The sequence below is a fragment of the Lemur catta genome, chromosome 14 (genome assembly GCF_020740605.2).
Source record: "Lemur catta isolate mLemCat1 chromosome 14, mLemCat1.pri, whole genome shotgun sequence".
Lineage (NCBI taxonomy): Eukaryota > Metazoa > Chordata > Mammalia > Primates > Lemuridae > Lemur > Lemur catta.
In genome coordinates, this window is record NC_059141.1 from 44,727,526 (window position 1) to 44,750,756 (window position 23,231).

A 23,231-nucleotide genomic window follows, 5' to 3' on the forward strand; every position below is an offset into this window, starting at 1 on the left:
CCACCACATTCTAGCCCGGGTGACAGAGTGAGACTCTGTCTCCAAAAAGAAAAAAAAATAGTTTATGATCAGTGACTAAATGCTAGTTTTGTATATGTGTTTTCAGTCCATGCTTGAACAATAGAGAAAATAAATGGTATGTTGTAAAACTGTTATAAAAATTTTAAATCACATTTTTATTTTGCATTACAAATATTCTACAATTTAATCTTTATTTTTACAGATAATGAAATGGAAGTTTAGTTAGGTGATCTCATAACTAGCAAATAGATAAGCCGGTTTTAACCCAAATCACTCTGATCACATGGCTAAGTGAGAAAACTAGAAAGTTTAGGCTCAAGAAAATATTATCTCAATTTGATTTGAGATCACCTCTGATGTCAAAACAAGACAGTATGGTCAAGCGTAAAGTCAAAGATATGAAGACAGGTGGATGTAGAATTCTCACCCATCCTTATATGTTTCTTTGAAACTATTCATGTATGTTCTATTAGAAATAAACATCCTCTATATATTATGAATAAAAATATTCTACATTATCATCACATCAATATATTAACATATTATTTTAACTATCATTTATTAAAATCTATTATGCTTAAGCATTTGTGCTTAATGCTTTACTTGGAATATATAATCCTACCAAAAAAACTAAGAGGTTGTAATTATTAATATCCCAATTGTACCATATAAAGAAACTAAGCCATAAAAATGGTTGAAATTGTTCAAACTGCAGAGCTAATGGACCAGTACTGGTAGATTTCAGAGAAACACTAAAAGGAGATATGTTTTAGAGCCTCATCCTTAAAAATAGTCAATAATCAATGGTTTGAAAGTTAAATTGAGGCTGAGCACAGTGGCTCACACTTGTAATCTTAGTTAGCACTTTAGGAGGCTGAGGTGGGAGGATTGTTTGAGGCCAGGAGTTTGAGACCAGCCTGGGCAACATAGTGAGATCCTGTATCTAAAAAACTTTAAAAAGATAATTGGCTGGGAATGTTGTCCACCTGTAGTCCCAGCTACTCAGTAGACCGAAACAGGAGGACCTCTTGAGCCAAGGAGCTTGAGGCTACAGTGAGCTATGATTGCACTTCTGCACTCCAGCCTGGGTGACACAGGGAGATGCTGTCTAAAATGTGTGTGTGTGTGTGTGTGTGTGTGTGTGTGTATACCACTTATTAGCAATAGAGAAATAAAATTGAGGGTAAAGTAATTAGTAAATGTGGAGTACAAAAATTGGTTTTCCTCAACTTTTCACTTAAAAAATTCAACAGGATTAAATGCATGTTTTGTCCCTCTTTTTCTCCATAAATAAGTAAACATGTGACATACAGCATTCGCCTAACTGGTAACCAAACACATTCAAATAAAAATGATTTTTCTTGTCTGTTGAATTGGTAAGCTGATGAAGCTACTTGGAAAAAAATTCACTACCTTTTGATAGAGCTATTTGATAATATCCATCAAAGTAAAAAACAAGCATGCCTCTTACCTGAAAACTGTGATCCTGGTTAATTAATCCACAAGGGATATTGAGACACACAGAAAAATGTCTATGTGCAAAGATTATCATTATAGTATTGATAATAATGCAAAATAAAAAGCAAACTAAATGTTCTTTTTTTCTTGAATAGGCTTGTTAAATATTGTTGCACCTGTTTATAATATAGTACAGTTCATCCATTACATATGTGAGTAATAATATATTAATTTGTTTAATTAAATGTGTTAAATTTAACTTATATGTTTAAATTAAAATAAACTAATATATCTAAATGCATTTATTAAATTTAAATATATTTGAATATTAAATTTAAGTAAATTTAATGCATATGTTTAACTTTTAAACTATGTTAATTTGTTTATACAAATGCATTATATACATACACTTGTATTCCTAGGTGTGTAAATGTAAGTAGAATGTTTGGGAAAAATTTGTTCAAAGATTGATGATAATTATTTTACATGATGGCATATTTAGAAAACTTTTTACTTTTTTCTATAATTGTTTCTATTTTGTTAAATTTTCTGCAGTGGGTTTTTATCATCTTTGTAAACAATACATAAATAAACAGAAGACAAAAATAAATTTTGAACATGTTTTTATATTTGCAATGTACATTTAATTTTTTTCTAAATTTTGACGTTGTAAATCCACTAGAACTTGAACAGAAATTAATGAGAAATATCTGTGGAATAATAAAAATATGTCTCCATATATTTTTCAATTCTTAAATTGTATCATTGTAAAATTTCTCATTACCAATAATAGTTTTTATTTTATTGTAATTGAATTCACTCCTTAAAGCCTGAAATGTGTTCAAATTTTTTGATCATTTCACAGAATTGTGTCTTTAAGTTCTATAAATTCTCAGTCTTTTATTTAAACACAAACTAATCCATTAATCCTCTGTGTCTGACCATGTAAGAAGGTTTTTAAGAGAATTTAAAAGATATTTTTATTGATGTTCTTAAATGCTAATGACCTAGTATTGTACTTTGTAAATGAGATATAATTAGTATACTTTTATCTTGTAGAAGGGCATGAGATTAGTCTTATCATTTTCCAACCTTAGCAATTGTCTTACTAACTCCCTGGTGTTATGAATTTGCTAAGTTATCTTCCCTTTTTTGAAATGCTGTTATCTATACTTTGACAAAATTCATAACGATATTTATTGAGTATCTAACTAGTTTTGGGTACACAGATTATGGATGGCATGTGGGCAATGAAATCTGCCCAAGAACACATGGAAGGGATCATGGGTTTCAGTTCTATCCTCACTACCTAGTCTAAATATGTCTTTTCACATAAATTCCTGTTTCTTTATTCATTAAGTAAGTTGAAGGAATTCTTCCTTCTGATTTCTAAAGAAGTGAGACACAAAAGCAAACATAGGCAAAGAAAGCATTTCAGATATTGTGTTTCTGGGCTCAGTCTTCTAAGTGGTGAGTTGCTGTTTCAAACACTGTTTCCTCAGGTTATAGCTGAAAATATGGCAGAATTTCATCATTATGTCCAGTGAATATTTAGATATCTGAATTCGATCTAGTGCAGAAATGGTCTTTTTGCTACTTGTTTGAGAAGCTAAGTAGGTCAGCATATTGCAACTTCACTATATAAAGAAAATGGTGTATTCTCTGTTTGAGTCTCCTTTTTAATTGCTTTTATCCCCACATGCTGTGGCAGAATAAACTATTTCCTTTTATTGTCTCCCTAATATCATCTTAAAATGTTCTATTATTTTTTGTCTAAAACCAGAGCAACATAAAAGTCTACCTTACTTGTTCAAGAGTTTGGAAAGAAGAAATGGTTTTATTGTGGCAAGGGTTCTTTTTATATGCATTCCTCAGCACTTTTTTTTTCCATCATGTAGATCAACTTCTCAAAAATCAAAGTTTTATCTTGGCTGCATCATTGTAGTGATTTTATGTTTATGAGACTAATTATTGAAACTGATGTATAAGAGCATTCTTTGATTTCCTTATACTTTACTTATAACGCCAAATTAACCAGATACTAATTTTAATAAAAAAAAATAGTGACAAATGAAAACCCTTACATTGTCAGAAACATTTACCATTCCATTAAGAGAGACTTAAGATAGTAAGATACAAGGAGAGTCATCGGATGTCTCCCTCATCCTTGCAACTGATTAAAAAAAAATCAAGGAATATGGTACTATTAGTATAGATTCACCCTCATAAACTACAGCATTACAGCTGCACCTGCAATTGTCTGAGGCAACAATGAGGTGATAAAAGAAGCACTGGAGTCATATGGGGTGCTTAAAAGCATGATTTTTTGGAGTTAAGAGAATACTTGAATTCTTGCTCTGTGTTTTTAGGAAGTTATTCAACTTCCCATCTATAAATGGGAAACAATAATACAAAATTTTCATCTGTAATAAGGAGTCAATAAGAACTTCCTCAAACGGTTTGTGTAAGGATAAAGCTAAATGAGATAATGTCTATACAGGGCAAAAAGTGTCTAATATCCAACTACCATTCAATAAATCGTCCCTATAATTTGCAAGATGTGGCAAGGGTGGTAGAAAGAGATGTTAAAACAGGGAAAACAAACTAGCTTTGGAACTCACGAGCAATGTCATCTTAGGCAAAGTGCTTTAATTCTCTAAATCATAATTTTCACACCTATAACATAAAAAGGACCATATCTAAATGTATTCATTTTCTGTTACTGCATAACCAATGCCACAAGTTCAAGGCTAAACTATTAAACCATTTTGGGGAAACAGTTTATTATTTTACAGCTTTTTGAGGTCAGAAATCTAGACACAACTCAACTGTATCTTCTCCAAAGGGTCTTCCCAGATTGGAGTCAAGGTGTCCATGGGGCTGCAATTTCCCCTGGAGGAAAGTGTGGAGAGTTATCTAGCTGTAGGAATAAACAGAAGCCTATCCTTGATCATAATTCTGTCTTCCCTAAGCACTATAATCACTGTTTAATTTTTATTATAATATATTTTGTGATCTTGTGCTATTCTAAATTATTTTTCTCCAAAGTGGAATGTGAAAAATAATCCAGTGAGATGCAGAAAGAAAATAGGAAAACATCTATTTATATTATTATTTTAACTAAACAAGCATAAACAATGGTAACATATGCAATAAGATTAAATGAATTCATGCATCAGATAATCATATCACAGCACATAAAGCACAAAGGGAAAAAGGAGAATTCCCAAAGGTGAGCAACAGTGTTTTCACTTTCCTTTATTCCTTTGATAAGAATATATCAAATTCTTACTAAAAGAATTACTAAAATTTGTTTTCCCTTTATATCATTGATAAAGTTTATGAAAGAATATCCAAAAGCTTTTTAAATTTTAATGTAATTTCATAGCAAATCTTAACCCTACTTAGTACATACTTTTTCATGTAAATACAAAGTCGCCCACTAAACTATTAGGCAACAAATGGTGTAAAAATATTCCCTATAACAAGACAGTAAATCTAAAATAGCACTAATAAAGCAAGCTCAAGAATGAAGCAAGGAGGTGGTGAGCTGATAACATTGACTTTTACTCCTGCACAAGTATTTTATTAGCACATTAGATTATATAACAATACATTAGAAATCACATCTTTTAACAAATGAATTTACACTCTCATTATGTTTTCTGGACAGTATAATGCATTAGAACAGTATGTGTGTGTGTGTGTGTGTGTGTGTGTGTGTGTGTGTATGTAATTAATAAAATATCATAAAATAAATGCAATTTTGTTGGCTAATTTGGATTTGAGGTCCTTCCCTCCCAGAGTGTATTTATATGATGTTAATATCTGAAGACCTTTCTTCTGAATACCCTGTATTTCTCTTCTTTCTATACATAGTATATTTTAAAATAACCCAATTATACACAACTATGCAATGTAAAATGTAAATTATTTATTAAGCTCACAAATGATCTTAAGAACTGTTTAATCTTACCTTTTAATATATTTTGAACAATTTGCTTTGTCATTATGTATTGTTTTCTTTCCCTGTTTATGTATATTCACATTATTTTTAGTTTTTGATATCATAAATGACAATTAGTCTAGAGGCTTTCATGGCCAAGCCCTTGGTCAATGACTTCACTAAATACAATATGTATTTTTTTCACCTTTTCTCCTCCAAATATCCTAGCAGCACTGAACACTTTTCATGCCTCCTCCTTTCTTTGCTTGAAAAAAATTACTTTCTGTTGGTTTTCTGGTACAATGCTCTCCAGCTTTCTTTCTGCTTCCCTGACTTCATGTTTCCTTCTTTCTAAGATCATCCTCCTCTACCTTGACATTAAATTTTGGAATTCATTTCGGCTTGGCACTGTACTTTCTGCAGTTCTCATACTCTCTGTCCTACATATTCTCTTTAGATTATCTAACTCGTGTAGGAGTTCATTTGCTATCAAGAAAAATAAGAAATCTTATCTCCAGCACTAACCTTTTTTCTGAACTCACAATCTATATGCCCAACTGCCTTCCTGATACATCTTTTTGAATGTCTCAAAGGCTGCTGAAATTTCATTTTCAAATGCAAACTCATGACTTTCATTCCAGTCTTCCCCGACAAACTCTCCAGCAAACCCTTTTGACAAACCATAAACTTAGGAAACCACCTGAACATATCCTACTGTCTCACTCCCATGCAATTTTTCCCCCTACTTTATACTTGTGATATCTATCCATTGGCCTCTCTCTCTGTTTCCACTTGAGTCCAAGCCACCATCCATCTCTTAACTGGTCAACGGTAATAATTTCTGATTGTACCTCTATCTATGCACTTTCAACTTCTCCATTTTAAACTCACCACTACAACCAGAGGGATATTTTCAAATTCTAAATCTAATATGTCAGTGCCTAGCAATGGATTCCCATCATTCAAAGCTAAATCCCATGGGGTTCAAAAGGGCTTGGTCCCCACCTGTATGTCAAGACCTTTCCTTTCATGTCATCCCATTTACTCTGCCTTCACGGAACTGCTTTCAGTTACTTGTACTTTTTACACTTCCTGCCTCAGGGTCTATTATACCTCTGGTTACGTTTGTTCCACATGCTCCTTACCTGTTAAGTTGTTCTCATGCTTCTGATATCAGATTGGGATCCATCTACAGGGGAATTCTTCCATAATTGAATCATTTTTACCATTATGGGCATGCATGGCTCCTCTTCGTGGAACTTGTCACAGTTGCTATTTTACATTGGATTGAGTATTTGTTAAGTGCTTGTTTTTGTCTATATCTTTATAGCAACCCCCTGTGACTATTCTTGGTTATGTTCTCAGAAACTGAGTTGCTGAGTCAAGGGGACACACATTGTATTGTAGTTCTGCATAGATGTGTTCCAACCAGTCCTCAGAAAGAAATGTCAGTTTGTATTCCAACATGGTCATATGAACTTTCTTCCCCAATGCAATGGAAATGTGATACTCTTTCCTCACATTATTAAAATAATGATGATTATTAATGCCAATGGAATAGTAGTTTGGGATAAGTTATATACCAATCAACACTGATGCCAAAAGGTCACGTTAGTGGGAAGGAGGGCTTTTATAATATTGATTAATAATGCTTTCATAATATGCTTTCCTCAGAAAAAGCATATTTTGTTTCCATGATATACATTGATGAGCAACTGGTGTGGCTTAAGAGGAAAGTCATTGAGAACCACTAGATTGGATCATAATTTGGTTTTAAATGAATATTTTCTAAAGAAATAATTTTTTAAAAGAAAATCTACAGTCCAATTGATTTCATTAACATATTTAAATTATAAAGCACCTCTTATACCAATTATTTCCTATAAACACAAATGTATAATTCAGAATTCATAATCTAACCTCCTTTATGGCCAATATTTTTTTTTTTTTTTTTTTTTGAGACAGAGTGTCGCTTTGTTGCCCGGGCTACAGTGAGTGCTGTGGCGTCAGCCTAGCTCACAGCAACCTCAAACTCCTGGGCTTAAGCGATCCTACTATCTCAGCCTCCCGAGTAGCTGGGACTACAGGCATGCACCACCATGCCCGGCTAATTTTTTCTATATATATTTTAGTTGGCCAGATAATTTCTTTCTATTTTTTTTTTTTAGTAGAGACCGTGTCTCGCTCTTGCTCAGGCTGGTCTCGAACTCCTGACTTCGAGGGATCCACCCGCCTTGGCCTCCCAGAGTGATAGGATTACAGGTGTGAGCCACCACGCCCAGACTTATAGCCAATATTTTTAATAATGCCATCATGCTATTTCATTATTCTTGCCATTTAATATATACCTAAATTAATGGAAAGTTAAGTGGCCAACAACTTCCATCACAGCTGAAGAAAACATTTAGGATAAATTATCTATAACTCCTTATCTCCAGAGGAAATGCCTTAGAAAGGTTTTTATGAGTCTTTTTACCCTGTAAGATATAAAAGTTAGAAAGACAATTTATGAAATTATATCTGTCTATTCAAGTAAGATTGGTGACCGAGTACAAAAGAAACATTTGAATCACCATCCTAGACTGTTTCTATTCAGCTGATTTATATTTATATTTCAAATGATATTTATATTCAAGAGGAAGAAGCTTATAAACTGTCACTTTTACTTTTCACTAGGCTGATGATTTCAGTTAAATTAATTTGTAGCTAAGTCACTCTAAAACCATTGAGCATACTGATTTGCTGCTATTTGGTGGAATAGAATTTTGTTTTTCTTATGCTGGTTTTAATTTTTAAAAAGCCCTAAATGTTAAGGACATAAAGCATTCACATGGTGTTTGGCATAATGGAATGTGTCAAACTGTCCCCGGTGATGATGACAGGTTTTGTACAATTTACACCGTTTTAATGGGATGACAAGATATATATGTTTACTTGGATATAAAAAGGCAGCGGAAAAAGTGGTCCAAATGTGGAAAGCAATAAAGGAAATCACATTTTTATGAAACAGTATATAAAATTTGTTTCCAATGATGGATTTATAGTAAACTAATTTGTGGAATAAATGAAGTATAAAGATTGAAATGTGTTTGAAGTATTAAAACTTACCTTGCATTACCCCTTGTGATTACTGATAACTCAAGGTGCTTATGGAGGCTTAAAAATCCCTTCGATATGAAAACACTATGGTTTTGACGTTTCATCATAATTTGGGATCTTTATCCATGCATTCAACATTTTCATTTGTTATGCAGCAGTAACTTTTGTATTGAAGAGGCCACTTCCTTAAAGCATACATTTTTCTCAGAAAAATATCCTATTTAAGGGAAGAAAAACACTAGATTTACAGAGCTGTATTGAAGAGTTTTATAAAGAGAAGGTTAAAGTTTTTTTTAAAAAAATCATAAAAGGAAAGTCAAGACATGTTTGGATTGTCCAAGATATGACAACTACAAGTCAGATTGGAAATAGGGCAATTAGGCTGGGTCCTTGTTACACAAATCTTTTAAAATTTCGCTGCACAGAAATAAGGTAGGAAGAAAGGAAAGATAGCAGGAAAAAAGGAGAGAAAGAGAGAAATGAAGTAAGAGAGGTAGGAAACTGGTATAACTTCAAGTCAGGATTTTTGTTTTATTTTATTAAATGTCAAAATTAGTCCACCTATACAAAACTCCTCTATAAAGAGAAGAATTTGCAACGGAAGAGTAGCAGTCCTTCTTTCTTACATTAGCTGATTAGCATTTCCAAAGTCAACCCTTTTATCAAAAAGAAAATTTTTGAATAAAACAGGTTTCCTGATAACTGAGATGTATGACTTCCAAAAACCTTCAAATGTCAGGAGATGCAACCTACTGTATTCTCATGACTTGCTTAAGTTTAGGGGCAATTTCTGCTGCATGAATCACATGGAAATTATCCACATGAGTTCCAACACTGATTTGTGAAGAGACTTTATATAAATATGTTGGCAAAAGACAACCCAAGCATGCAAAGCTTAAACAGAGAAGAGAATCTAAAATTGTTAAGGGCAGCAGAGCTCCCCAGGTATTCTCCTTCCAAAGACTATGTACCACTTATATGATGTAATATGGAATTAAAAATTAGAATGTGTTCTCCTTTCATACACAGCAACAAAGTCCCACTTATGTTGAATATATTTTTCAAAATAGCGTAGGAATGCTCATTCCTATATAAAGAGAATTTCAATTATTTCTGAAATATAGAAAAACTTTTCAATTTCTGTTAAATGTATGGAATACATTCTCTATTTATTTTGTTAAAACATTTGAAAACAGACTTATTGTACTAAAAAATCCACCTTAATGATTCAATTTCTAAGGCATACTTTTTATTTCAATAATGTTTTACTCCTCATGTAAATAATTGATATCTTAATTATTATGAACCGTATTTCCAAGGTCCATTTCTTTCATTGAAGTCTGTATATTTTGTCCCTAAAGTAGTTGAGCCCTTACAAAGTAAATTTCTATCAATAAAATTAATCAAATAAATTTTCATAAACTGTATACTCAAGGGATATTTATGTCATGGACTTCTTTAAATTTTATTTCTAATAATATTTAGTCAACATTTAAAATTATATTAAATAATTGAAATAACGATCTCATTTTAGAGAAAGTGGAATAAGTTTCATTTCTAATTATTGGAGAAATATTTTTTTTTGATTTGGCAGAACTCTTTATTTATTTATTTATTCGGAATATTACAGGGATACAAACTCTGTTTACACGTATTCCCTTTGCACCGTCCAAGTCGGAGCTACAAGTGTGTCCATCCCTCAGACATCACGCACCCATTAGGTGTGAATTTACCCAATCCCCTCCTCCACCCTCCCATCTGCCTGACATCCTATGGATATTACTTCCATATATGCATGTAAGTGTTGATCAATTAGCACCAATTTAATGGTGAGTATACATAGAGCTTGTTTTTCCATTCTTGTGATACTTCACTTAGAGAATGGGTTCCAGCTCCATCCAGGATAATACAAGATGTGTTAGTTCACCATTGTTTTTTGTGGCTGAGTAGTACTCCATGGTATACATATACTGTATTTTATTAATCCACTCATGTATTGATGGACATTTGGGCTGTTTTCACATCTTTGCAATTGTGAATTGTGCTGCTATGAACATCCAAGTAAAGATGTCTTTTTTATAGAATGTACTTTTTTACTTTGAGTAAATAGCCAGTAGTGGAATTGCTGGATCAAGTGCCAGTTCTACTTTGAGTTCTTTGAGGTATCTCCATATTAATTTCATAGAGGTTGAATGGAAAGTTAAATTGAATTGTTCTATATGTTTTTCTAGTCCAAGGTCATATTTGTTGATTATTTTAACTAAATATTCATTAAAGATGAAATGATAATAGATAATACAAAATAGATACTGCAGTTTGGGAAAAAAAACGGCTTACAGCTACCAAGAATTCATGGGAAGGTAGCCTAGAATGGACTCGTTGGCTTCCTTCTTAGGTACTCATAGGCAGGCATCATTTTGTTGCATTTACCTGATCTGCCAGCACACAGAGGTCTTTCTGTGTTATTAATACTTAAAGGTGAGTTCCTAATAACTGAGATTCTGAAGCTGATGAATAACATTAGAATGCCAATTTATTAATTTACAACTTCGAGTCTCTCTGTCACAGAGATCATGTATTTTCACCCTGCAGGCACAATAACAGAGAAAATCAAATTTTATTCAGAAGGTTATTTGATGAGCATGGGATTAGAACAAGAGAATTTAGTTATATGATTCAAACATTAATGCCATTAGACATCAATTCCAAAATAAGGCCACCTGTCAAATGTCTTGCACTATGAATTTGCTTGGCAAGAACTTGCTCTCATATGTAGACTATTCAGATTTCATATGCAAATGAACATCTTTTGGATTGTCTTTTCACTTCTTTTTCTGGCCGAAAGGAGCACTTTCTGAAATGACATTTTATTTTTAAAAAGAGTTTAATATTTTTAGGTGAAAATAGAAGGAACTGGAACAAATATCCATCACTCCAAGCCAGGTGGATTCTAGGTCTGGCTCCTACTGTACCCATCTCAAGGTACTTATAGAACATGGCACATCCTAATCTCCTGGAGGTCACCAAAAGCCAGAAATAGTACTCTGGAAAACAACAAAGATTTTGGAGGTAATTTAAAATCTCTGGCAAGATGGTTAGGTGAGATCCTTCTACACAAGGCCAGTCTGACAAGACTGGGAGAGGTAATTGTCATTATCAAATGCATAGAAACCAACACAGAGTCAAGGAAAATAAAGAAACAGAAAAATATATTCCAAATAAAAGAACAAGAAAAATTTCCAGAAACTGACCTGAGTAAAGATGATATATGTGATTTACTTGACAGGTAACTCAAAATAATGGTCATAAAGATATTCATGCAAGCAATTTTTAAAATAACAAAAAAGTGTAAAAAAATTCAAATATTGTTACTAAGAAACATTACAGCTTGATTTCTAATTAACGCATTATGAATTTTCCTTCATTTAAAAATATTCTTTAAAACATGATTTTATTATAATGCATATAAATACAATTTATTTTGTCTTTTTACATATATCTTGTGTGTGTATACGTGTGTGTGTGTGTGTGTGTGTGTATGTTTGGTTTTGATAGTAATTAAAAATGAAGCCCAATGAAGTTTTTAAGAATGGGTATTGTCCACTTCTCTTATTTTCTTTCTTTAGGATACATTCTTAGTAGAGAAAAAGAATGTTCCAAAAAATGATGTGTTATAGGACGTGACTCATGTTAGTAAATTGAATTCTATAACATTTTGTAAAGTGAAACACTCCCAACTCTAAAAAATCCCTATCACAAAGTAACTATTAATATTTTCTTGGAATACCATCAATTTTAAATATTATTTGCTATGCAGTATAAATATCTCTTAAATTGCATTTGATTTACTTAGTTCATTATTGATAAATTTCATTGACAGGTTTTTTTCTTTCAGCATTTTAAAAATGTCTTTCCCACTTTCTTTTTGCCCTATTATTTATGAAAAGAAGGAAGTTATCATTATTAACATTGTTTCCCCTCTAGGATGTCCTTTTTATCAGGGAACGCTCAAGATATTTTCCTTGTCTTTCATTTTCATCACTTTGACTATAATGTGCTTAGATACACTTTTGTTCATATTTATTGATTCTTGATTTTTTGTTTTACAAAATTTGTAAATATTTAGCCATTATGTATTTTTAAATACTCTCCTTGCCTCTTTCTTTTTTTTTCCTTTAATGATTCAAATTGTATATTTTCATACATCCTTAGATATTTTCCCATGAAGTTCATGACTGTGTTAATGTTATTTATGGTTTTATTTTTTCTATGTTTTTCAAATTCTGTACTTTTTAATATATAATTGGCTTATTTTTAAGTTTATTAAGTCTTTCTTCCCGTATCTACATGTAATGATAAGCCAAGTCTGTGTGCCTTTTTATGTTGTTTTCTTTTTAATTTTAGGATTTATTTTATTATTATTTGCAATATTGCATTTTTTAGTTCTATTATATTTTATTCTGTTTTATAGTTTCCATTTTCCTGGTTAGATTTCTTATCTGTTCATTAATTATAACCATATTTTCTTTTAAGTTCTGGAATATATTTAGAATAGCTGCTTTAAAGTCCTTGCCGATTTATTTCAATATGTGAGTCAACAATTCATTGGTTTATTTTGACAACATTTCCTCCTAATAATTAGTACCATTTTCCTGCTTCTTTGCATGCCCTATATTATTTGATTAAAAAAGTCAATCACTATAAGCAAGAAAAAAAGTAAAATATTTGAAAATACTACTGATAAAAAAGTTCAAGAGATTTATGAGAAAGACTACAAAAAGTGTACTAGACCAGTTTTGCTTTTGATCAATATATAAAAAGCTACAGTGAACATTGCTGCCACTCTAACAATGAAAAAAAAGTTGGATAACATGCAAAGTAAAAACTTTTTATAAAGCCCATAAGAGACATGAAGTCTCAAAGCCACCAAGTGAGGATACTCTAGAAATAGGCAAAAGAAAATGAATTTTGAAATGTTAAGAGTGGGCTAATATAAAGATTGAGAATCTTTGAAAACTCAAGACACAAGGGTACTTGACAATCATTCATCCACCCTTTTCCACAGGCTCTCTCCTTGTGGTCACTGGGAAGACTGGAGATTGGGACACTGAAAGATTGACCCAAAGACCTGAAAGAATTCCATTCTATGGTCCACAGACACACAACTCCTTACTCCCCCATTTCATATTCTCCTACAAAGTATGTGAGCCTGTCAGGTTTTGGTCTGAAAATGTCAGTTCTTGGTGCACCCATGGCCAAAGAATGACCAGACACGCCAAAGTTAGGCAAGCATGAAAATGAAATTTCTTGAGGAGAGAAAGATAGAATTACAGGGCAAGAGCAACATATCGGTTTACAGAGCATGATACATATACCACAGATGACGACTGGACCCATTGTCACAGCAGAGGGTGAGCAAAGGGAAGGGTGCAAAAAAAAAAAAAAGGTTGGCTATGGTCTGCATCTTGTTTTATAGTGCCCGGATTGGAACTTCCCTGTGACTCAAATGTCACCATGGAAACACTTTGATTGGACAGTTGGGAGTTGCATGATTTGGGTCTTACTGTGTATGCAGCTCTCCCATGGGCCTCTCTGAAAGCCCATGGGCGGGGAGTTGCTTCAAATTATCCTGTTCATCACTCCTAGGAGCAGAAATCTGGAGGTCCTAATATTTAACCCATTAGATTGGCAAAAATTGCAATGTTGTGAAACTTAGCATTAACCTAAATGTCCGTAAGTAGAGGAATGGCTAAGTATTTGAAGTATATTCATAGGTATTAAAGTGAGAAGACCTCCAGAAAAGTTGATTTTTTAAAAAAGTCAAGTTTTGAAATATTTATAGTACAGTACAACATATATAAAAATTATATATTTTCATTGACTACTTATTTTTGCCCCCTGAGATCTCAGCATTTTTCCTATTAATATACTTTATACTTCATTTTCGAAAATAAGTTTAAAGGGCAGTATTACTTACTTGATTCTATTTTTGTGTGACTTTGTATTAAAAGGGGATCTTAATATTCTGTATAGTTTTAGAATTCTTTGACCAAAATAAAATTTACTTAAGCTCCAAGATATTTTATTTATTTGATATTATGCACTAGTTTTAATAGTTGTTATTATTATTTGTTAGCTATGAGAAAGAGTAATATTATATTAATCTAAGATTAGAGCATAGATATACATTTGTAAAGGAACACTTTTATAAGTGAATAAAGTAAGTCCAAAAATGATAGTTAATTCGTCACTCAATAAGAGTTTAAGAACTTGGCATTTAGTTCATATTAAAACAGTGTAAAAAAGAAGAATACCCATATTTACTTCATGGATAAATTGATGGATTAAAAACATTAAAGAAACCACTTGCGTTAGTATGTGGAGCTCCTCCAGTAAATTAAATGTTTACCCAAAGCAAATTTAAAGTAAGTATAAGTCATATCTCAACTGGGTGATCAAAATACATCAGAAGCATAAATATCTAGGGTTCTTTTCTTAAGACATGAAGTTGAACTTGTTTCATGGCTTGCATTGAATATAAAATGTGAATACATTTTTTAAAAACTATGTCTGCTACTGTGTAGAATTTAAGCTAAAAGACTTGACAAATTCAATAAAAGAATCATTAGATACAGCTCTACACTGGGATATATGGTTGTTTCAATTCTCCTGCAAAATCATTTATGTTTAATATCAATAAAGAGTAGTTCAAGAGTACTCCCTAGGGGGAAATGGGGTGAGGAAGAGAAGTCCAATTGCTTTTAATGCTACATTAGGTAATATATCTTATTTTCTCCAAAATAAAAGAAATTTAAAATACTGGTACAAAGGTAAATTTACTGAGCTCCCTATTATTTAATTTTATATACAAAAAATAGATAGTTGTGAATAAATTATCCTCAGTGAATACTCAGAAATAAATGATGCAATACTAGAATACTGCCTTTAAAATTAAACAGATAATATATAGCTAAACAAAACTAGCTACCATAAATTCACCTTAGAAATACCTGAAAGCTTAAATACCAGTGACCAAATTCTAACTAAAGCTAATAAATGCATTCTATAGGTTGGTATAAGCTGCATCCTGCTCGACTATAGCGATGTTAAAAGCAATCCTCAGGGACTCATGGCTACAGCAAAGATCATCTCCATTTGATCTTAATTTCCCTGAGCAGCGCATAAGTCTTCTATGCAGAAAATGCTCTTATTGAAAGGGCAGCAGATACTAGTGGAAGTATCACCAGAATGAGAATTGGAAGTCTGTAAGTTTCCATCTCTGTGACCATGTTTCCTTGTCTACGAAGGCAATCCTGCTTCAGTGCTGTGAGTGCTGGATATTTTACGTAAATGCTCTAAAGCATTGACTATCTCTGAATCAACTGAGCACTTTTAAATTGAATAATGTCTTAAAGACTCAATGTACCATGGAGTTTCTGCCATCAAAATGACAAGATTTAGGTGGCACCTAAATACAAAATGTTCCAGCAGAAGGCAGTCTCTTTCTGTGAATTCAAGCAGCTTTTGGTCTAATTCTTTCTTACACAACTTCAAAACTTACTGTTTTAGGGTAACCATGTATATGTCATTTCTTGACACATCACTCTTCTCTCTCACCCAAAACAGTACATTGCTTGTTCAGCAGAAGTTAGTTGGATGAATGAGTGAAGGAATAAATGAATGAAAAGCAGACCTTAAAGTCTAGCAAAAAGCAGACCTTTTGAAACAGAAATATGATCTATCGCATTAAATAGTCTTATAATGACATGAAGTCCACCTAGATTGCAATAGCTCCTTTTAATGTTAAGAGAACACATTACAAGAAGACAGTCAATTTTTTTATTGGGTACGCAAGAGAATGAGTGAGTGAATGAGTAAATATAATTTATTATTATGATTTATAGAAAGCTTAGACTTTGATATTTTTTATAATGTGAGCTGTAGTAATTAACTGCTGTTATCCCACAATCAGTTCATAAATATTATTTTAATAAGCTGCATAGTATTTGGCTCAGATGTTGGCCTTAATTAAAATTTAAATCCCATATCATTTCTGTAATTTAACAATGCAATATTTTTCACACATTATTGAAAAAAACAAGTTTGTGGTTAAGGATCAAATACAGAATAGAAAAAGGAAGTTCAAAACATGTAATTTGGCAGAGCAAGGGGTGGCATACTTTTCACAGTATTATGCAGACAAAAAATTATGATCGAAACTTGGACCTAAATCTAACACCATTATTCAGTATCTGGGATTGTAAGTATTTACATGGTGCTAATTGTAAGCAATTAGCAAATCTTTTGGTCCTTAAAGTTGCATAAGTTTGAATTCAGGCATATATATCAAAATGGAAATATAAGCATTTAGAAAAAAATTAAAATAATGGATAATTAGATATTTTACCTAACATTTTAATATTTATGGGTCTGTATTAACTACATTTTTAGCCAGGACAACTGTTTTGGCTATTTGAAATAAAGCACAAAAAGAAGTTTAAGTAATATTCATGGTGTTACTGACAAAGTAGTCTATTGTATCATCCTGCTTTGAAAATGGGTGTATTCGAATTATGTATATATAATAAATCTTGATAAACACAAAAACTTGACTGCCAAAGCATATAATTTAGCAAATATGCTTAAAAATTAAGCTGTCTTTATATCCAATAATCCTTTCCTAGACTTCTTATTCCCAAAAGAAACTCTATTAAAAGAAGTGAGATTCAAAATAATATAAATATTCTAACATCACTAGTTAAGTTATAGGAAATGCATTTTCAAAATATAATAGTGCCAGGTTGTGGTTTTATAGTTTTTATTTATTTTTTATTGTTTTTGTTTCAAAATATCAATTAAGGGGGCACAAGTATTTTTGTTACAATGATATCTTATATAATGCTTCAGTTGGGGCTTTGTTGTGTACATCACCAGAATAGTGTTCATTGTACCCGATGGGTAAGTTTTTATCCTGCACCCACCCTCCCACCTTCCCTTTTCTATATCTCACTTTGTGTCGATGTCTACCCATCTATTAACTCCCATTTATTAAGTGAGAACATATGGTGTTTGGTTTTCCATTCCTGAGAAACTTCACTTAGAATAATGGTCTCCAGTTTCCTCCACATTGCTCCAAATGACATTATTTCATTCCTTTTTATGGGTGAGTAGTATTCCATAGTGTACTGAGTAGTACCCCATGGTGTGTATGTGTGTGTGTGTATATACATATCTATATACACACAAACACATTTTCTTTATCCATTTATGAATTAAAGGGCACTTAGGTTGATTCCACATCTTCGCAATTATAAATTGTGCTATGATAAATATTTGAATGCAGGTGTCTTTTGATAAAATGACTTCTTTTCCTTTGGATAGATACCCAGCAGTGGGCTTGCTGGATCAAATGGCAGGTCTACATTTATTTCTTTGAGGAATCTCCATACTATTTTCCATAGACATTTTAAGCATTCCTTACACTACCAATAGTATATAAGTGTTTCTGATGGGGTAAGATGGTATCTCATCATAGTTTTAATTTGCATTTCCCTGATGATTAGCAATGTTGAGCATTTTTTCATATGTTTGTTGTCCATTTGTCTATCTTCTTTTGAAAAAACTTCTATTCCTGTCTTTTGCCCACTTTTTAATGGTGTGTGTTTGTCTCTTGCTGGTTTGTTTGAGTTCTTTGTAGATTTTGGACATCACTAATTATAAAATCACCTTTTTACCTTTGTTTATGCAAATATTATAAATAAAACTAATTTCTCATCTTCATACCAGAAAAAGCAACTTCTATGTATGGGATATTCTGAGCTTCTCAGGAGAAAGATACTCTTAAATACAGGCAATTTTTATATTCAAGTTGAAATAACTGCACACTAACCATGCTAGTGACCTTCAAATTAATAGCTATAGAATTTGCTATGGAGTATATATATTAATAAATACTTGTTACTTCCAAATGTTAATTATAACTGGCACTCACTGAAAACTATAGTTCGACAGAAAGTCCAATAAATAATTTGATTGTTTCTTAATTTGGATAAAAAAACCCTGTGTTTCTGGCCAAAGTGTTCTATTAGGGCTTTTGAGAGAGACACACAGACCAGTGGTTTTCGAAAGATGGTCCCAGGCCATCTGTATCAGCATCATCTATGAACTTAGAATTGCATATTCTTGCACTCCACCCTAGGTATACCAAATCTTCTGGAGGTAGAAGCCAGAAATCTGTGTTTATCAGTTCCTGCAACTGATTCTGGTGCAGGCTAAAATTTGAGAACTGCTGATATAGATAGATCCATCAAGCTCATATCTTCTAGTGTCCCCTAATGGAAGGAGCTGAAGTCAGCTCAGAAAGCAGGCTGCATCTGTCAGTCCCTCAGAACTCTGGATGTCCTAGCCATTAGAGAGGTAGGTACCAAGACAGTCAAGGTCATCATAGGTAGAGTTCAAGTTTGAAAGTGGGAGCCATATTGTAGAGGGGATTTGAGGTCAGAGCTAGAAAAAGAAGTCTAAACAAAATTATCAAGATAATCAGAATATGGATAAGGAAACTTAAGCCTAGATTCAGGTACATGCACATGAGATTAAATGGGTACACATCATTCAAGCTCTCTAAAACTCTTCATCTTTGAAACAAAAAATAAGATATTATTTGTGGAATTATCATAAAACTTAATACCAACAGTTAACATGAAATAAACACCTACTATGTGCCAAGAATTTGGCAAGAGCCTTATTTCAGTTAATCTCACAGATACTATGAAATACTCATAAATATCACCCCCCAGTTGATAGAATAGGCATTACAGCTTAGGGAAATTGATTGATTTATTTCGCATGACTGGTAAATCACAGATGTGAGATACGAACAGAGGGAGAAAAACTGGAGTCTGTGTTCTGCAGGTAAAGTACTTAGTGTGTTTCCTATCACATAGTAAAATCCTCTAAAAAAATGGGGAAAGGAAATTAGATTACACAAGGCAATCTGAAGAAATATTGATCACTGAATAAAACCAGAGAAGCCTTACCCATCATAGTGCACTCTGTTTGGATGTTTCCATCTCTCTTGAAAGGGAAGGATGGAGTGAGAAATTAATTATCTGGGTGCTATTGTATTATTACCTTTACTATCATTATTATTTTGAAATTCCTTTCACTGAATTTGTAAGATTATAATATAACTTAAAATTAAATTGTTAAAGAAATGGTATCCTACAATGACAATATACCACTATGCTGAATTTGTCCATATCTAGGAAAGTGATTGACATAGCCTTTATTTTTGCTTAGTCAAATTGAAAACTTGGAAATGACGGAGGGGAGAGGAAATGGGGATACCATAGGAAATAAAACTGAATTGGAAGTCAGAAAAAAAATTGCTACTTTCTCATTTTTATCCTCATTTTAATTGAGAATTTGTACAGACTCTGTGCTTCCCTGTGTTATGTAATTTTTTTCCCGAAAAGCAGAAAATGATGCTACTGTGCCCAATCAATAATGTTTATGATCAGTTCCCATGGATTAGACTATTGTTAAAGTAAAATATATCAAATAATCTTTGGGAATTACTTACTGGATAAGAAAAATAATTTCTCATAGTTACTGAGCTCTAAAATGAAGAGCAGTCTGGTGGCATATCTCATAGAGCCTGAGACTAACTCCTAGAGTACATTATTTTTAGAAAGTGCTACATGCAGGAGAACCTGCAGTCTTCACAGAGGGGATCTGTCCCTGGGAAGACTGTACAGAAGGGGTCACTGAGCTCTGTGACACAGCAGAGATGGCCTCAGGGCTTTTCAATAGATTTGCCAGTGGAAATTGGACCAAAGGCTAACTCTGAAGTGTATTTGGCAGAGATGCTTTTTGCCACGTCTGGTGCCATTGTATTCAAGCAGCAAAATTGTAATTTTAATGACAAGCTGAAAATGACTTGCACAAAAAACTCTATAATTTGCAATCTTCCTCCCCGCTTCCTATCCCCCAACCACCATCCCTTGCTCTTATTGAGGGAAAGTGCTACAGGGAGACTTGCTCAAATTCACAAATTCTAACCTGGATGGGATACTGCTTCTTTTGCCTTTGGCAAGTTACTTAATCTTGCTCTGTCTTACTTTTCTCATTTGAAAAACGAGTATAATAATACTTTCTTCTTTCTCAGAGTATTGGTGAAGATTAATGCATTAATGCTTTTAAAGAACTTTGAAAGGAAAAAAAATAAGCTATGTAGAGGACAGTATTATTTTCCTTTTCCTTTGAAGTAAAACAAATACTTTCTGATCAGCAGCACCATGGGAACAAAAGTTGTTTCTACGCTCATCCTTTCAAAGATACAAATAAGCTCAAGTATTTAGTTTAGTGCCCAGTAGTCAACACTAAAAAAAAAAAAAAAAAAAAAAAAAAAAACAAGATTGGTGGACATTTGCTGTTTTTGGCTACCAAAGATCAATTTTCTCTAATTTTCCTAACTGCAGTGGGGATTTGTTTTAGGAATCTGCGTCTTTCCCATTCTATTACTCTTGGTGGTACTGAGTTCCTTTTAGCAAAAGTGAAGTAAGGTAAGCCAATATGGTTCCTTTTTCCCCAGATATTTTGAATCTTGTTCAAAATTAATGCCAAGATGACTAAAAGAAAACAAAATTATACAACGTGCATTTCAGTACCTTTCTGAATTTATTTTCCTAGTTTCCCAGCTGATTCTGTAATTAACCAAATATCAATCCAATCAGAAACTGGCTTAAGTTAGCCAGAGTCAATTAGCCAACTTATATTAGTTAAAAACTAAAGATCTATAGAAATAAGAACGTTTTAGCTGTGGTTAATAATCAGGAGACTCCTAAGAACAGAATGAATAAGCATTCTCTAAAAGTCAAGTTCATGACCTGTAATGAAAAAAATCAGTTTTGATAAAAGAGGAATTAACTGAGTTGCCACAGTAGAGTTGCGATCCTTTAACCAATTCCCACCCCTGAGTCAATTCTATAACTCAGATTCTACTAAAGAGGAGGTTTTGAGTCATCTTGAGGAAGGACACTCCTGTAACAATACAGGTAGGCACTACCAATGCTCTAATCTTCTCCTCAGACACTTGTGACCATTCTTATGTGTATTTACCAAGAAAAGGAAAAGGTAGTCTTCTAAGAATTGCTGTATTTGGATCTGGACTAACACAAAATCCCAGGGTAGCCAGAGTGCCACTGAAGTCTTCCTACCAATATAGAAATTTATGAAGTCAAGGGATCAGTGAAACATTAACCCTCATTCATAGCTTGGAAAATTCTAGAGGACTTGAAACCCATCCTAGGATTATTTCCCCGGTTACTGAGTATAGAGTTAAAATCGATAACTTCAGCAACTAGGAAGATTCCCCCAATGAATTCCTGATTTGTGAAGTGGACATTAAAGCTAAGATATTTACTGAACACAACCCATTGCTACGACATAAATTTTCAACAGGAGAGTGCATCAGAATCACCTGGAGGGCTTTGTGACGCACAGACAGCTAAGCCTACTCAGAGTGTTTCTAATTTAGTAGGTCTGGATGGGAGCCCAATAACCTGCATTTTTAACAAGTTCCCAGTTGGAGCTCATGCTGCTGACCACATTTTGTAAACCACTGTTCCACATTCTAGGCAATTTGAATTCAGTTGTGAACATGAGAAAACTTTTATCTTTATTGAGCTTACATTCTAGGAGGAAAGACAGACAATAAAGTGAGAAACATAAATATACAAATATCATCTCAGGTAGTGCTATATATTATGAAGTAAAAAGAGTAAAGAAAGGGACAAACAATACTAGGAAGTACAGATTTTGAAAGGGTTGCCAAGGAAGGCCTCTCTGAGAAAGTGACATTTAAGCAGAATTTTGGATAAAATCGCGATTAAGCCATCTCAGACAGGAGCTTTCCTCGGGGAACAGCAAAGACAAATGCCCTAAAACAGGAAACATACTATATAGAAGGGCTAATTTTCTAAAATAAGACAACAGCATTCTATTCAATGGCTTGAGAGATGAAAGAAGAAAAGAAAAAGAAAAGAAAAGAAAAAAGAAGAAAAGGGAAACAAAATAAGTGTGTTTATTGCTACATTTGAATCTCCTTGAGTGTGGATCTGAGGATCTGAAAGACATTTGATTACTATAAACTGCTATTCATTGCAGCAAATCCAATTATCACATGATAACAGGCTACAACTAATGATCCATCAAATAAGTTATTCTCCATTCTAATCTAAACATGTAAACAAATGATGAATAAGATGTGTGGCCAAGGACAAAATGCATTAGGTAGCAAAAAGAGAAAATAATAAAAAACAGCTACAATATATTAACATGTGACAAAATTTGGGACTACAAAGCAACTTCTATTTTCTTTCTTGTTCTTTTACTTACATTTATATATTTAATTTTCTAATCTTTCTTTCTTACACCAATGCATTTAAGATGTGTTGGTGGTTATTCAAGCATTAAACATTTAGTCTGTAGAATAAGAGAAAAGTATTTGTCACTTAGTTTACAAAGAAAACCAAATAATAAATTGAGTCAAAAGCAGAAGGAGAAATGGACAGCTTCCAGACATGGTCAGTTTATAGTAACAATGAGACTTTGGTTTGTCTCACTTTGAAAAAGGCCAAGTGTTTCTATGGTTGAACAAATGCTTCAGTGTTGTAGAAAGGAGCATTGTGGAAATTGTAAATGTAGG